General features: G+C 38.2%; 1 protein-coding gene across 4 annotated transcripts in view; it reads left to right on the plus strand.

Annotated features, from left to right (window-relative positions):
- arid1ab (AT-rich interactive domain 1Ab) overlaps positions 1-14,218 on the plus strand; it is a 59,258-nt gene that overhangs the window by 21,562 nt on the left and 23,478 nt on the right. The window lies entirely within an intron of this gene.

Genomic DNA, 14,218 nt, shown 5'->3' on the forward strand with positions numbered 1-14,218 from the left:
CTGAGATAGGCCAAGATTTTATTCAATCCCAGGAATCCCCACGGTTGCCTGCGGGAAAGGCAGTAATGTAGCCCTCGATTGACCCCTTCTTCACTAACATCTCTCACGTGCTCCACTCTCACGGTAGATTAGCCCCTACTGCTAACTTTAGCCCGACCGGCACCAAAGGTACAACACCTCCAAATCACTACCTGACCTGTGAGCGCGATATCCAGCTGTGTAACAAAAACTGCTTGAAGCTTGCATGCTGAGAAGCGATACTGGGCTTATTCGTATTGTTACATGGTATTTTGTTTTAAGGTCTACACCTGGAACTCCTTGCTGCTTTGACTTCTACAAGGATTAAGTCCTGATACAAAAATATAGTTATTTCGCCTCCTGGAAATATCCTAATGAGACTTCTGGGTCTTTTAGGGCTAGTCTTCTTTTGTTGGGTTTTGAGGACGGATTTCATGCACGTTGGTGTGGATTAAAGCTGCCAACTACAGAGACTTTTCAGCGAGTAAATAGGAACCAGTCTGACTGGTTGAGCTGGTTTCCTGCTAATCGTTGCTTCATCGCAACGAATGAACACGTCTAGCAACCACACACTTTGTCAGCTCTCTGTGAACGGTTTGTTTTTGTTTATGATGTGATGTCTCCACTGAATGATATTTACAGCATTCCCGACCGTTTGATTCAGTAGTGCCTGCGTTTTGTTTTGTGTAGGTTATCAGTAAAACTAAATGGGCGTTTGACATGAAGTCGGAATTAATTTGTTTACTTTATCATTCTACATTATTACATTATTACAACAAATAAGAGTCTTTTTTTTAATCATCTTAAATGTAAGTTGCTCCACCTATGAATAAATTTTCTCTTTGGTTTGACATCAGTGAGGCCACACATGCATGTATAATGTGCAGGGATACTGATATTACTAGTACTTTTCTAAAATCTTGTTAATGGTTTAAGCAGTAACTTGTCAGTCCAGGTTGAGATTAGCATTCGAAAAAACTTGTACAATAAAAGCAGCCCTGGTGATGCAGCGAGCAATACTGCTAGAGCAATGATTGATAATAGCTGTCTGCTACTGATGTTGGCTCTTATTGGGTACGTAGAAGTTAAAGCAGTGGTCATCAACCTTTTTTACTTGAAGGCCCTCCAAGAGTTCACCAAAAATGGTGTGATAGTTTAATCACTCTCATGTTGTTCCAGCCCTGTGTGAGTTTCTGTCTTCTGTTGAACACAAAGTTATTTTAAAAGACTTGGTAACCAAACAGTTGCTGTTAGCCATTGACTTCAGTAGTATTTTTTTTGCCTACTATGGAAGTCAATGGCTAACAGCAAATTTTTGGTTACTGACAGTCTTCAAAATAATATATATATATATATATATATATATATATTTTTTTTTTGTGTTCAAGAGTTTGCAGCAACATGAGGAGTAAATTATGATCATTTCCTTTTTTGGGTGAACTATCCCTGTGCCCCCCTTGGATGATTTCGGGCCTTTACTCCTCGGTTAGGAACCACCATGTTAAAGGGGCATCAGTCATTTTATTTTACCAGTATGCCACACAACCATAGTTCACTGTCCCATATATAACCTGCTGCATTGATGCTTTTAAAAGAAGTCTTACTGCTGTAAATGAGAAGCCATGTTCTGTGATTGGCAACTATATTGACAACAAAAATAATTGGACTTGTGGGTTTTTGTTGGCAAGATTCTACCTTCAGACAGATTTTCATGAGCTTGCATTTGTTTTACTTAATACCCATTTGGCGTAGTCCGTAGACGCGCTCTGGTTTACCATAATGTCTCTGTCATATGTACGCTGATACGCGCCAAGATGGAAAATGACAGAAAGCTGGAGCCGATTTTCCAGATTGTGTCTTCATCGGCAGAAAGACTGGCCATCTTTTGCCGTGATCTTGATTTAATTAGTTTTGAATTCTGCTTTTTCTTTTAATTTCCCAAATTAATCTCAATGCAGTGCGGTTCATATCAGTCGAGGATCAAATCAAATCCTCTTCCCTTTGGTTGATGATAATGGGGTTTTTGTCTGTGTATACGAGCGATGGAGATCTGGCTCGGGGAGATTTCCAGTGGCCTGTGATGTCAATTGTGGGACGCTCTGGAAGTGATATATCCTCTCTGTGCGTGAGAGAACATGAACACTTTAAATCTCCTCCAGTTCTTTTCTAATGGCCTTTTGTGGCCCTTCCTCAAAGTGCTGCTAATCCCAAGCAGTGTCCGCCCCCCTATGTACTGCTAAACTCCACCGTGACTTCAGGGGTCCGTCACCCACAGTCCTCACTTCCCACACTGCTATTATAGCTCTCTCACACGCTTTCTTTCCAAGTCAAAATCCTCACTTAAAGTCAACTTTTGTCCATAATCTTTTGATGGCTTCTTATTCTGAGATGTATATTAAGTCAGTGTGCTCGGGCCTGGAGGGGAAGGTCACATGTTAGTCACATGCTTGCTCATTTCCCCCCTCTTTCTCCCAGAGGAAATGTTTTATGGAGTAGTAATTCCGACTCAGAGGAGCCTGGCCCGTTGGGAACACAAGAGAGATGCTAAGAGAAAATGGGACTGGAATATTTTGTGTGTAACAATTCAATAGATTGCGATGCATCACACTATAATAATTGTGTGCAGTCTTTGATATGTAAAAATATTCAGAAGGCCTTTATTAACCCCCTGGAGCTGTGTGGAGCACTTTTTATGATGGATGGATGCACTTTTTGGGGCTTCAAAATCCCGGCCCCCTTTCACTGCCATTATAAAGCTATTATAAAAGTCAGGACATTTTTTTTTTTTTTTTAAATCTGATTGAATCCGTCTGAAAGAAGAAAGTCGTATACATCTAGGATGGCTTGAGGGCGAGTAAATCATGGGGTAATTTTCTTTTTCGGGAGAACTATCCCTTTAACCCATTTCCCGGCAGCCCCGGCAGCATTTTTTCACAAAATTTTCATGGAATTCAAAATATTTATTGTATGAATATCTGAACGTGAAATGTCAAAAAAGAGAACTGAGCCTCTGCTTTTTATTCTAGCTTCATGCATTCTGTTGTTATCAACATTTGAATATGAAAAAAGAAACAATTTCATGCTTTTCATAAAAGTCAGACTACATCTGAATCAGATTCATAACAATCAAAACTTCGATGGAGTCGATTGCTTCTGTCAACACCCTTAAAGCTTCACAGTAGACATCTCATTCAGTAGTTTTGATAACTATGCTGTTTCATTTTTGAAAATCGCGTTATTTTACATGAGCGTCTGCTTATACACACAGTCGCGTTTTTCTTTGACGTGTTTTGATCCAGGGAATCAATGTTCTTTCAGAAGATGCGTAATAGTGCACCCTAACAGTGAAAGCATTCCAAACAATTCTGTGAGGGAAGAATTAAGTAATTTTAAACTAGTTATTATATGAGTTGCTGCAAAAATTTAGTAAGTAACACTGTGTTGAAAGGAGAAGGATGTTTAGTTGGGAAAGAGGGCATCAGGATGGATTGAGGCAGGATATTGAGGATGAAACAAGGAAATGAAAGAGAAGAGAGGAAAAGTGTATTGGAGAGAGAGAAAGAGAGAGCGAGACTGAACCATTTTCACACAGGAACCCCAGCGGCTGACATAATTTCAAGACCACCCGCATTTTTGTCCAATCTCTAGACAGAGCGCCAGTGCCAAGTGCTCCAGTACTGTCAGATGTCCTCGACTCTTTCCATCCGTCTCTCCTTTCCCTTTCTGCCCTGTTCCTTTTCACTTGGTTTCCCATCTAACAGCTTTGTCCTTGTTGCGGTTTTCTGTTTTTTTTGTGTATGTTTTTTACGCTTTCTTTGTTGTGCTGTCTGGTTGCAGAGAGTGGCGTATTTGTTCCTATTTTTATTCCTGCAGCTTTTATGTTTATTAATAGTGTTTGCTAAGGCAAGCATTACGGTTATACTCACAAATGCTTAGTGTTAGTGACTTCAACAACTGTAGCTCATTCCTGCACTGTTTGTGCTACATGAATGATGTCTCACAAAATGTAGTTTGAGGAAAAACTGATAGTATTTTACTAAAAGTATGAAGAAGAGTGCTTATGGAATAATAATATTCTGACTTCTCAAAGACTTTATTTCTTAGAGATACTCCACCCCAAAATTAAATTATCATTAATCACTTACCCCCATGTTGTTCCAAACCAGTAAAAGCTTCATTCATCTTCAGAACACAATTGAAGATATTTTGGATGAAATATTTTGGACCGGGAGGCTTGTGACTGTCCCATAGACTGCCATGTAACTTAGACTGTCAAGGTCCTGAAAAGTATGAAAAGTGTCATTGGAATAGTCCATCTGCCATCAGTGGTGCATCCGTAATGTTATGAAGCTACAAGAATACTTTTTGAATGCGAAGAAAAGAAAAATAGCGACTTTATTCATAAATTCGTCTCCTGAGTCTCTCCACATCTCGATAGCGGACTTTTGGAGAACATCCACTGAACGCAAGCAGCTTGCGCTCATGCGCTGTTTTTGTTCAAATCAAAGTTTAAATAAACGTAAAACAAAGACTCATTGTTTCGCGGCTGACACAGAGCGTAAGCTTTTTGCGTTCAGTGGATGTTCTCCAAAAAAAAAAAGTTCCCTCATAAATTTGGGATGTAAACTTGATGGATGAAACTTGCAATTGTGGAAAAAAGTCATAATTGCAATAGATTTGTGAGGAATAAAGTCGAATTTTTTTTTTGTCGAGGGTGGATTTAAAGTCATATGTGACTAGAAGAGGTTTCGTGGTTGATTTAGGTTATAGGGTTGGGCGACATGATATGGTGTGTGTATATATATTTTTGTGTGTGTATAAAAAAAAAAAAATAAATAAATATATATATATATATATATATGCATTTCATTATGTAGTAATTTTTATTATTATTTAAAACAAGCAAATTACATCTGTAGGACAAAAACTGTAGAACAAAAATAATTGTTTTTTTAAGTACAGTAGATTTATTAAAGATTTAGCAAGAAATACTGCAGAATTAACCAAATGTGTAAAAAAAAAAAAAAAAAAAACTAAACACTGCATAGTCTTGACTGTAGATATTATAATAGTTTGATTCCTATTAGTAGGGACCTCTGAAAGCTGTTTTATTTTTTTCCAAATTCTGTTTTTTCCATTTAAAATGTTCTGGATTCAGTTTTTTTCCGTTTTAGTTTTTCTTGACTCCTTTTTTTTAATGGTTAAAATGTATTCATCAAAAGGCATGTCTAATTAATTAACATCATGAAATTTATACATTTTCACATCAATTTATTAAAAGTTTAACAAATATTACATGAAATGTTTAATCTTTTTAGCATGTCTAATAATGCATAAAAATAATTTATTAATTATTTATTAAATGTTTTCTTAAAATAGCCTTATGAAATGTCCTACCTCCACCCCTCCCCCCCAGAAATACACAAAAGAGGCTTTTAAATGAATTGTGAATCTAAAATATGCATTTTAGAGAATGAACAAATGGTTAACATTGTGTTATATCAATCAGAAAAGCGGTTTTATTTATTTTTTAGCTAACTTAGATATTATTCTTCACTGAATTAATCTAAAATGATTTCAAAAGCCCCTTAAAATTAATCTCTTTTTTTTTTTTTAGTTGATTGTTTTTTTTAGCAGCCGGTTTATTAGACTGCTGTTACTTTAAGACCGAATGCACACATCTAATATACTGACGCACTTTCACTCTTTACCAGTGTATACGTTTCAGTGTTGACATTGACAGTCGGCTGTGTCTGCATGAATAGTTCTTTTTTTGACAGCTTATTGTGCTTAATAACTTTATAAAACAAGATGCATGTCAACTATGTACTGTGATAAAAAATCTCTGATTGACACTTCATACGCTAGCCACAGTATTTATTGTGATACTGCCTTATTAGTTTGGAAACCTTTGACTCTACTTGGCTCTTACAGCGCTCTGGCAGTTACTCAGAACACACTAGCATTGTAGGGGCGTTTTGCATATTAACAACAACTGTTCACAGTTTCTCCAGAAGGAAATCTAATCTAATATGAGTGTATATTTTTGCTGCAATCTTTTAGAATAACACTCTCCCTTTTTAACTGTAAACCGGTTGTTTTTCCGTTTCTGTGTGAACCGAATGCTGTTGAGAAGGCAGCGGTTCAGTGCAGCTCTCGTCCTGTTTTGCACGGCTGTGCTGTTGCAGTATTCAGAGTCTGGGGCGTGTTTCCTGTTGCTATTCTGGGTCTTCCTGTGTGCGCATGGCTTATTCAGGTTCAGGGGCTGTTGCTCTCTGTTGCACACACAGTTTTTCCCTTGTCCTCTGCATTAGTGTAATCAAGCAGGATGCAAGAAGAGCTGCAGTATTCACTGCATTTGCTGCTCTTTATGTTTCAAGGATTCATACATCAAATACATTTCACTTCACTTGTAGTTTTTTTTTCTGTCTTTTCATGCTCTCCTTCCCTTCCTTCGTCATCTCTCTTGCTTTCTTGTTCATACACCCACTCTGAGCTCTCCAGCCCCCCCTCGCGCGCTCTCTCTCTCTCTCTCTCTCTCTCTCTCTCTCTCTCTCTCTCTCTCTCTCTCTCTCTCTCTCTCTCTCTCTCAGTGCTTCTGCTCGGCTGACGGCAGCACAAAGGCCGTATCTCACTGCAGCACTCTCTCTTTTTCTTCCCCCCCCCCCCCCCCCCCCACTGGCTCTCCTATTATTCCTGTTTTTCCTCGTCGTTCCTCGTCCTCTTCCATGCTTTTCTGGATGGCAGTGATTTTATTTTGTAGGTTTGCAGATGGGGATAAGAGTTTAAAACCTGTTCTTATTTAGAACTATTTGCGTTTTTAAAATTCCACTAGTGCGTTATATTCCTTATGTTCAGTAATGTTACTGGTTCTGAAACGGACTGGATGGGGTGGCAGTGTGTACTCTGTGATGGTAGAAATATTAACTGGAAGATTCTGCTGTGCTGTTTACACCTCTTCATATCTGTGGTGTAATTTAGATTAAGCGGCTAACATACAGCCACAGTATGATGCAGGCGCATGTGTTTCCAGTGTAGTCTTTAAATACAATGAATCTTTTTCATGTTGTCATGTGCATGTATAAGGTGCAGTTCTGTGATGCTATTGGATTTCAACTGGTTTGCACGGATTTACCTTTGAGATGTGCCTTATGCAATCCAATTTCTATTCTTTTACTGATTGAAGACTCTTTTTTTTGGTGATATTTTAATATTTTAACTTGTGATGCTAATAATAATTTGCACTGATGCTGAAGGCACCCATTCACTATGCACCTGGTCACATGAACTAAATTTGCAAAGGTGCAAGTTCAGTTGTTAATAGTGTAGCATTCATGCATAAGTCACTTTCAAATCAAACAGCTTTAAGTTGGTCACCACCGCAAATCCTTGTGACCAACTTGAAAATGTTTCGAAATCTGAAATAATTTAAAAGGTGTAATCGGAGTACATTTTGCAATTCATTTCAAACTGAAGAAGCATGAAAAGAAAAAGCAAATTTACCAGATTCTGTGTAAACGCAATGGCCAAGAACGTACGGAAAGAATAGTTAGAGCATGGGAATGGTTAAGTAGACTTGTAACCAGATTCCCATTTAAACCCCTTACGTTTCTCAGATCTGAATTCTCTGGTCTCTTATGCTCAGTTTTTGCGCGCTCGTCTCTGCGACTCTGCCGTGGGAGGGGCATTGCTCTGGAGAAGAGGAGGAGGCAGACAGGCTGGTTTTTTCCTCTTCTTTCTGTGTGAGGCTCCCAGCCCCCCAGTATCCACCTCTCCTCCCTTCTCGTCTCTTTTTCCACCCAGACGGGGCGGCTGCCTCCACCACCAAAGCATCTGTGGTTCCCGTCTAGATGCACGTCAGTAAATGCTTTTATTTACAGCTCTGAGAGCGTCACCGAAGGATATTTTAACTTTTAGAAACCCTCAGTTGTTACAATAATTTAAACACATTTGATGTAGTGTAGTTATAATTAAGCAAAAAATGACGACAAATGTGAGTGTTCGGCAGACTGTGGCTCGGCGGCTCCAGCTTTGATTGGTTTACTGCTAAATCCAATCACAGACATTCAATCACTCTTAGAGAGAGTGGCTGTGGCATATAGCGCAACAGTCGTCTTTCCGGAAAAAAATCCCGTTCATTTTCCCCATGGATAAATTGAGTTTTCAAGACACGCCAGGAACTCTGAAGTTAAGTGATGATGAACGTTTCAGTAAATGCCTGACGTCAGTGTGATTTTTAAACTCACGGAAGAAATTGTAGAAAAAATGTGCTAAAACTATGCTAAATTGCAGAATTCCAAGTGAAGAACTCAATTACCCATAATACTGATGAAAAATCTACCAATCAGAGTGGTCACTGTTACTTTAGAAACACTGCCAACAGTAGCAGGCCCATAAATCATTGGAAATTAATTAGTGCTGCAACGACGCGTCGACTACAAAAATATGCGTCACACTGTTTACATCTCGCGTAATGGCATACTGGATAATAGAGAAAGTTGCATCCTATCACAAAAACAGAGACCACTGTTATCAAAAGTATGGGAATACTTTAAACAGAGGCCAAATAAAATGGCCCTTTGTTCCCTTTGAAAAACCGATATGGTGTACCACGGCAGCACAAATGCGATGCACGAGCACCTCAGAGGAAAACATCCTGGCGCTGTCCGGTGTTACGGTTTAACTGGTTACCGTGTAATCTGGTGACCAACTTCCTGGTTCAGGTCTCTGCTGCAGATGTGATGGAACGACTGCAGCAGATTCGGCGATTTCTTAAAGCACAAACTAATGTGATATTATTAAGTGTCTAATAAACGCAGACTTGCTCATTGCATGATTCTGATATTCTTGTAAAGATTACAAGTTATTGGTATGATCACCCGTAGCAGCTGAAGTAAGGATAAAATAAAAAATAAAGTAAATCTGTGTTGGCGCTGGTTTCGAACACGCATTAGGGGCGTTCACATATCGCGCATAAAAACACGTGTAAAACGCTAGTCGTGCCGCTTTCTCCTTCTTTCCAAAGCGATCGGGCAGTTGTGCCCCTGTGGCGTCTGCCGTTGCTAAGCAACCACGACGTGCTCTCGCCATGATGACGCGGAAATTTCAGCAAAGGATAAATGGATTTGCGGCACTAAAAATCGCTTGCAGAAGCTCTGCTACTAAATTCATTTCAAAATGGCAATCCATATACAGCTATGATCAGCTGTTCCCTCATCTTAAGCTTTCAACGTTGTTACGGGAAAGGATGAAGCTGATTGGTTGGGCCTTTTACATGACCCGCGGTGCGCTTGCAAAATTCTGAAAAGTTGAGATGTTTTTAACTCGATGCGGTGCGAACGCGCCTGTTTTCGCGTGCGCGTCGCGACCGTGTCGCTTCCATTATGAGCGCATATACCGCGCGCCTACATTGGAAATAATGAACTTGTGAATATGTGAACGGTCCCTTAAAAGACAAGACAACAGTCACAAACCATCGAGCTACCCCGAATCAGCTCCAGATCTCTGGAAACCATGCTAAACCATAGCAGAACCCTGGCTACATTTTATGGTTTGTGATGCTAAAGAACATTTCATGACGTCTCAGACAACTGTAAATTTGTGGCTGCTGTGGTTTAATTATAAGCGATATCGTAAAGTCATATTTACCATAGTAAAATGTAAAGACTTCAACCACATTGGTTGAAAATGAATAAAGGTTGAAATATTATATTAGAAGTTGTACATATATTTTTTTTGTAAAGTTATCCAAAGGATTCATTAGCTAATCAAAAAAAGAACATTAGATTATTTATTGTAATAAAAATAATCGTTAGAGTAGTCGACTAATCGAAAAAAACAAAAAAAAACCGTTGGATTAGTCGACAGAAAAAATAATCATTAGTTGCAGCTCTAAAATGAATGGCATAATAATTGTCAGTCTCTCTACAGTCGAAACACTTACGTTGGTGTGTATGTATATATATATATATATATATATATATATATATATATATATATATATATATATATATATATATATATATATATATATATATATAAATATTATTATTATTATTATTATATATATATATATATATATATATATATATATATATATATATATATATATATATATATATATATATTATTTTTTTATTTTATTATTTTTTTTGCAAAAAAATGGTATTTAATCCTGAAATTACTTAAGTAGTTTAAATAAATTAAATACAGAAAATAAAAATTGCTTTTTAACCCGATTAAGGGAATAATCAATCGGTTATCAAAATATTTGTTAGTCGCTGCCCGACTTTAAATCAAATTTTGAGGTGTGATTGATCTCAATTGATTAAATTATATTAAATTTATGCATTTAGCAGACGCTTTTATCCAAAGCGACTTACAGTGCATTCAAGCTAATAATTTTCTCCTAACAAATGCAGTAAGTAAAGCAAAAGTAATGTAATGTAGTTAGTTACTTATGTAGTAACGTAATATTTTAATGCATTACTTTTAAAATAAACTTTCCCCAAAACTGCTCTGAGACGAGCAATATTAACTTCTCCATTATTATCGTAGTATAAGCAGGGTGTGGCTATTGGTCGGTTTGGTATTAGTACTTTTAATACCAAATTAATTTTTTTTATTTTCTTGCTGATCAGTGGAAATGATTCAACCTGTCGTTCAAAAACTGTAATGTAATTTTAACTGTGAGATTTGTGATCCGTTGAACAAGTAAAATATACACAAAGAATATCGGCCAATATATCGATATTGGCCTTTTTTACCCCCTATTATCGGTATCGGCCCGAAAAAAAAGCTCCATATCGGTCGGGCTCTAATGAAAACTGTAATTCTGTGACTCTGTGTATTTTTTGTATCACTGAAACATTTCACACCAATTGAAATTCATTAACGACTTACACACAGATGTGCCAAAACGGAGCTTAATATTTTATTTGTGATTTTATCAGAGATTATTTTGCAATGAAATATTACAATAGTATTATCTTATTTTAATTATTTATTATTATTATTATTATTATTATCAGAATTGCAATTTGTGTCATTGATTGCAGCTAGATTAGTTTTTTTGGTTTAGAGGTAATTATTGTTTATTGTTATTATTATTATTATTATTATTATTATTACTAACTGTATTTCACAGTGAAATATTAAAATAGTATTGTTATTTTGTATTATATTTTATTTTACAGTGAAATATTGCAATAGTATTATCTTATTTTAATTGTTATCATTTATTATTATTATTATAGAATTGCAATTTGTGTCATTGCAGCTAGATTTTTTTTTTTTGGTTTAGAGGTAATTATTATTATTATTATTATTATTAGTAGTAGTAGTATTATTATTAGTATTTTGATTGATTCTTACTAAATGTATTTCACAGTGAAAAATTACAATAGTATTGTAGACATTTTGTTAAATGTTTGTTAATGTTATTACACAGTCACAGTTAGTGGTTCTAGCCCATTAAACAGTCACAGCGCTGTGGATGGTTGCCATTGCTTGGCGGTTGCTAGCGTGGTGTGGGCGGTTGCTAGGTTGAAGGATGCTTACTAACTCAAGTCCAGAGAGCCCACCCAGAAATCTGTAGGTACTCTGCTTTCTAGAGTATGAGCGGATGATCAGCAGATGCCAATCAGAGATGGATGCACAGAGCCTGATTGCATCCCTGACCCTAACATCAGCATCAGCAGCATCAGTGTGAGTGAAGAGGAGAGGAGAGGAGTGTTTCTGCAGTAATTGTTCCTATCATCTCTCCTCTCTCAGTCGGTGGGCTGTGGCTCCCTCTCATGGCTGACCGCTGCACAGCTGCTGCTCTCTACACTGGGGACACTTCCACCCCAAATCCTGCTCTGATGTGGGTGTGAAAAGCTAGAATCAGCGGCTGTGTAAACGTGCAGTGACTGTACTCCGTGTGTGTGTGTGTGTTTTCCATCCTCTCTTCCTCCCTCCCGCTCTGGTTTTCCCCATTCAGAGAGCCGGTGAGAGTCTGTGACTGCTCTTCTGAACCGCAGGGTTTCTCCTCGCCTCCTCACCACCATCACAGACAGTCTCCTCACATCAGAGTAGAGCTTGTGAGCGAATCCAGGCTTCTGGGATTGAGTCTCGCTGTGGTGTCTGTCAAACAACATGGCTGCCGAAGTCAGACTGTCCTGCTTTATGATAAAAACATGTTTTGTGTGTTTTTTTTAAGAGTAACTGAAGTAATTTGCGTCAGAAATGTTGTTGGAACAGCTGAAGTGTTGTAAATAGCACCCGTCGTCTCTGTTTTGAGCTGACAGACAGACTAGCACTGCTGCTAGTTTCAGCATAAAATGGCTGCCACAAAGATAGCAGAAAAGTCTCACAGTATTTACAGACATTATGAGCAAGCTAAGTGCTTTTTTCCCTCAGTTTTATTTAAAAAAAAATAAAGTTTTGTTCTAGGGTGATCGCTTGGCTACATCTGTGAATTAAACGTGCGGACATGTTTCACAAGTCAACAAAAACATCTGTGTTTGGGAGTTTTTGTTGTTGCTCGGCTGAATGTGGCACAAAAACAATTGCCAGTCAACCAGTTTAGTTTTTCTTCTTCAGAGGACGAATGAAAGTAATGTTCTGGATAAGTGTGTGTGATCTGAAGCTCTGAAGGCCTTTCACAGATTGGAGAGCCTCTGCCCATCTTTACTTCTGAGAGACTCTGCTTCTCTAAGACAAAGCTTTTATAGCTAATCATGTTACAGACCTGATATCAATTAACTTAATTAATCACTAGATGTTCTCCCAGCTGAATCTTTTCAAAACTGCTTGCTTTTTTAGCCTATAGCCTAATAGACTTTTGCCAACAAATAATTGCTCATTTGCATAAACTGCTGTCGTTTACATGTACTACTGACATTGTAACAATACAAAGCTTGTTGAAGTTTGCTTGTTACAGTTCAAATTTATTGAATGAATGATATTGAATTTAAAGAATTGTATTAAATAAATGCATTCAAAATATCCTCCTTTACTTTTTGTTTTTAATCATCCGCCCGAGATGATGAAACCATTCGCAGTCTATTTAGAGGCCGTTCTCACATCACATGTGAAAACGAAAACGCCGGCCGCGTCTCTTTCTCCTCAGAAGCACTGCAGTGGTGTATGCCCTTGCGAAGCAATCATGAGCTGCGTTCTCCCTGAAGAAGACGAAGAAGTTTCAGCGAAGGTTAAATGGATTTCCAGAGGACAGTGGGCAGATTTTCGCCAGGATGCCGAGGTCACACCTCTACTCTTGTCGAAAGACATTCTGGGATTTTTAATGGTCACAGAGAGTCAGGACCTCGGTCCTCATCCGAAGGACGGTGCTTGTTGACAGTCTAGTGTCCCCACACAGACCACAGGGTGAGCGCCCCTTGCTGGCCTCACTAGCACCTCCTCCAGCAGATACAGGAGGTGTCCCATCTCACCTGAAATACTTTTAAAACTACAACCCGAATTCCGGAAAAGTTGGGACGTTTTTTAAATTTTAATAAAATGAAAACTAAAAGACTTTCAAATCACATGAGCCAATATTTTATTCACAATAGAACATAGATAACATAGCAAATGTTTAAACTGAGAAAGTTTACAATTTTATGCACAAAATGAGCTCATTTCAATTTTGATTTCTGCTACAGGTCTCAAAATAGTTGGGACGGGGCATGTTTACCATGGTGTAGCATCTCCTTTTCTTTTCAAAACAGTTTGAAGATGTCTGGGCATTGAGGCTATGAGTTGCTGGAGTTTTGCTGTTGGAATTTGGTCCCATTCTTGCCTTATATAGATTTCCAGCTGCTGAAGAGTTCGTGGTCGTCTTTGACGTATTTTTCGTTTAATGATGCGCCAAATGTTCTCTATAGGTGAAAGATCTGGACTGCAGGCAGGCCAGGTCAGCACCCGGACTCTTCTACGACGAAGCCATGCTGTTGTTATAGCTGCAGTATGTGGTTTTGCATTGTCCTGCTGAAATAAACAAGGCCTTCCCTGAAATAGACGTTGTTTGGAGGGAAGCATATGTTGCTCTAAAACCTTTATATACCTTTCAGCATTCACAGAGCCTTCCAAAACATGCAAGCTGCCCATACTGTATGCACTTATGCACCCCCATACCATCAGAGATGCTGGCTTTTGAACTGAACGCTGATAACATGCTGGAAGGTCTCCCTCCTCTTTAGCCCGGAGGACACGGCGTCCG

The sequence above is a fragment of the Carassius carassius genome, chromosome 25 (assembly GCF_963082965.1).
Source record: "Carassius carassius chromosome 25, fCarCar2.1, whole genome shotgun sequence".
Lineage (NCBI taxonomy): Eukaryota > Metazoa > Chordata > Actinopteri > Cypriniformes > Cyprinidae > Carassius > Carassius carassius.